A 4382-nucleotide genomic window follows, 5' to 3' on the forward strand; every position below is an offset into this window, starting at 1 on the left:
ATCCCCTCCACCCCCACCCCTCCTCCCGGGAACGCTGGAGTGTTGACAACCTTGCTAAGAGCAAATTGAAATGATGATCTTAGACAGGCTTAGCCGCGCATGCAGTCGGCAGCTCACAGGATGGAGCAATTATGCCCCCGACGCGGCGCCATTGTGGGGCCAATCACGAGTGTTCATCTTGAGAGCCTCGAGTGGGCAAACGCACAGAGAGAAAAGAAAAAAAAAAAAAGGATACTGTGGGAAGAATCATATTGTTGTGATCCGTTGAAGTCAGATGTGTGATTCTGCGACAGGCTTTTTCGAGCTTTTGCCTCTTGAATTTTTTCGGATTTTATCCGGGCGACATTTTTTTACACTTTGCGAATTTCTGACATTTTTGAAACGATGGCAAACGGACAAGAATTTTTTTCCAGACCGCACAAGCGCTTTCAGAAATTGTCCGGTTTCACTCACGGCCAAGAACGCGAAGGCGCTTTTTTTTAAGCGCCCTCGCCACTTTGCGGAGTCCTGTTCAAAATGCTAACGCTAACAAAGATAACAAAAACGATTCCTAAGGAATTGAATTTCCGCCAACCAGAACCAGAACTTTCCCGCCAGTCTGTCTCATTATAAACTCTTGAAAGAACATTTCAGTTTTCTGTCGCTGTTTACCTGTAAAGGCATCTTTTTCTTCCTGAGATATTGTGTACGGCGCGCGCTTTCATAATCGGCCTTTTGCTCGCCTGCGCGGCCGTGACTCACAGCGGCGTCGGGTACAAAATATACGTGTATGCTAGTCGACAATTTGCAAGCGTGTTACGTGACCCCTTTGCGCAGCGAGGCCGCACTCCATTCAGGGAAGCCGCAGGCTTGGTGGGGGCGGAGGGGGGGGGGCGCCATTATTCATGCTCGTTCGCGGACTTTCCGGCTCAGGACAAACACGGGATCATTAAGGAGACGTTTGCGGGAGAGCTAACGCCGAACCGCCGCTCGCCGTTCGCCAGATGTAACCGCGTCAGAGCAAGAGGCGAGATTTCGGCTCGCTTCGTGGGAGCGCGCCTTTGCCTTCGCTCCCTCATAATGAAACGATCGTGCTTCAAAGCGCCGGGCTGCAATATGAAAGACCTAAAAAAAACATTTGCGATTGTGTTTCATGCCTCTCAAAGGACGTCACAGGATATTTGATCTACGGAGCTGATATGTATGATGGTGGGGAAAAAAAAAAATGTCTTCTGTTCGAGAAAATTGCCTTTGTCTCTGGGGCAACTGAATATTCTCGCTACCTGCTCAAGATTTTTTTTTTTGAACAGCGCTCACAGCATTCCACCACAATTAAATTATTTTTAATTTTCTTCCTGTCAAATATTCCCAAACTATGACCCCTTTGATCTGAATTTACACTCATTTTCCTATTCGCTTTAACTCTTTCATTCCACAAGATGTACTTTTTTAAAACTAGGCCCCGCCTACCAAGGACATACTTGTACGTCTAAGTCTTTTTTTTTTTTTGTGTCACAGAGAAAAGGAGGGTCTGATGCAATCTTTGAATGAGAATAAGCCGTTTGCATTGTAAATCATGTCAAAAAGCGACCAGTAGGTGGCAGTGGTGCCTCACGCGATTGAAATGCATGCTTTTACAAAAAGCTCTTTTTCTCCGTTTTTTCATTTCCGTGAAACTTAGCCATTTTGTAATGCCGACAAAAATTTTTTTGGTAGGCACCATGTTGATATAGCATTAGAACCAAATATTCTGTGGGCCTTGCAAGATCAGTCAAAATCCAGTAAAACGCTGGGATTGAATGACTTAAGAATGAGCGCTGACTGATTTTGAAGAAACCCACGCTCTCTGCTAACAACCCAGGCTAAACTTAGCCCCTCCCCGACACATAAAGCTTTTCCCTCATCTGCCGTGCAACGAAAAAAAAGAAAAATCTTCACGTATATATCTATAAAACTCTTCCCCAAAAGAACATTTCAGATACATTCAAAGTTGGCGTGAAAAAGGAGCTCCCAACTTTTCCCCTCCCACTTTGCGCCCGGCATCGACGCGAACGCCGTTCGGTCAGATCAAACATCCCGACTCCTTCTTCCGCTGACCTTTCGAGCGCAACTCTGCGCTTTGCTTCTTCTCTCCCGCTTAAGCCGTCATCAATTTTCTCGTACTTTTATGTCTTTCACTCGACTTAGTCCTCTGCCTCCCTTTCATCATCCCCCGCCGTTCGCCGTCCTTTTCAGCCTCGTTACAATTGTTCCCTTTGTCGGTCACCTCATATTGTGGCTGTCTTTAGCCCCCCGTTCTTGATTGTCTCTCTCTTGCATCCCCAGCCTTTCAACATCCAATACTTTTTCATCATTTTTTTTTTTCCTCCCTTTTGTGTCGGGCATTTTCTTTTTGGCTTTTAACTGTCTTAAAGCGCTTGCTCCTAAATTCGATCAAAGCTGGAGAAAATGAAACATTGAGGCCCTGGGTTTTTTTTTTTTTTTTTTGGTATATGAATTTCCCATTTTCAGAACGTATTTGAGCAAGCTTGTTTGCCACAAAAAAAAAAAAAAGTTGACTTTTTCCTCATGAAAGCAGCGTGACCTCAGGGTCATAGCTAACTGGTTTACACATTCAAATGTTTAAGCCGCGCATGCATTCATCTGTTTGGTAAACGGCACTTGGAGCCAACCGTAGCAATAATAAATTCACTTCAGAGTGTACAAACACACACACACACACACACACACACACCAATCGACCCGATTTGAATGAGTCGATCATCCCTGACTACTCTTAGTCAATGTGTCGACTAGTCGACGACAGCAGACGGGTGAGTTGAAATTCATTTGTACATTTTTTTTTTTTTTTTTTTTTTTTTGGATTGGCCAAGTTTCCGAGAGCTCGTGATTCGTGATGACTTGACTTCAAGTTTGAACGTCGATGCAGAGCAATAAAGTCGACTAGTCGATGAGTCATTCAGGTGAAAAAAAAAATGTGTAGGGCTCCCATTGAATAAGTCTTGATGAGAAACCGCTTTGTGATGCTCAAAGGTTGTGGACCACTTTATCACGCTAAAAAATAACATTATTTATTTAATCAACCTCAACTCGAAACTTTCCTGGAGTATTTTTCGATTTCATTTCAGTGCGGCAGCTGTGACGCACGTTCGACAATTGAAGCATCTCAACCCAACGCGCGGGTTTGAATCCGCACGAGAAAATCTCCCGAACCCCCCGAACGTTACGGTGCGGTTGCGTCACGTGTTCGGCGGGGAGGCTCATCCGGCATGTGTCCTGCGTTGCCAGACCCCATCAATGCAGCCGCCCACGCTGCAGGGGAGCGCAGGAAACCCCGCGTGCGCTTCCAACGCATTCATAATTCAACGTGCACTTCCCGGCTTTCCCTTTGCACTCTCATCCTCTTCCCGCTCCCTCTCACCTGTGTCGCGCTTCGTCCTCCGAGCTCTTCTTCTCCTCGCCAACGAGCGCTTTGCATTTTCTCATTCGATGCCCCCCCCTCTCCTTTTTCTTTTTATCGCAGCCTTTCTCTTATTTGCTCCTGCCCCCCCTCCACCATCACCACCCCACTCTGCCCTGATAATATTCCTTCCCCGAGCGAGGGATGGCATTAGCAGTCGGTGTGCTTCGGCGCCAACGCGCAATATGTTGGCACATGACAAGATTGCGTCCCCTCCCCTCCTCCCCGCGCACCGCACTGCATCAACGGCGTTCAGCAGCCAAGCGTGACGTGCGGGCATCCACCACATAATAAGCACTCTTGTAACTTTCTCATCCGCACCTCCCTTACGACCTCCTTTAAAAAAAACAAAACAAAACAAATGAGTACATCTTCATTTTGTGAAATGAAGATGTATGCCAATGGAAAAAAAATGGGAGAGTTATCCCAATACCTCATCCGCACCTCCCTTATGACCTCCTTTAAAAAAAACAAAACAAATGAGTACATCTTCATTTTGTGAAATGAAGATGTATGCCAATGGAAAAAAAATGGGAGAGTTATCCCAATAATTTTGCCTAAGCGAATCATATACAGACTGAATAGTACCGGACCGAGCACGGACCCCTGCGGTACACCGTGCATTGCCTATGCCTTATTTTTGTCAATCTCTTGTTTCGTCATGATTTTATTAGCCTTTTGCATGCAACTTGTATCGAGTCTTAATTTCCAAAATTTACAAACTGTAAGTGAGCTGATTGCAATATCCAAGTGTGCATATCGTTTAATTCCTCATCTTATTTAGTTTCCCCCCTATGCCTTATTTTTTGTCAATCTCTTGTTTCGTCATGATTTTATTATCTTTTTTAACTCATTCAGTACCAGCCAATTCTGGACCAAGTCTGAAAAGAGGTTTTTAAAACGTCTTTGGGAGTGAATGCGATAATTCCAGCCGTCATCATGT

This window comes from Hippocampus comes, unplaced genomic scaffold, assembly GCF_001891065.2.
Source record: "Hippocampus comes isolate QL1 unplaced genomic scaffold, H_comes_QL1_v1.1 scaffold127, whole genome shotgun sequence".
Lineage (NCBI taxonomy): Eukaryota > Metazoa > Chordata > Actinopteri > Syngnathiformes > Syngnathidae > Hippocampus > Hippocampus comes.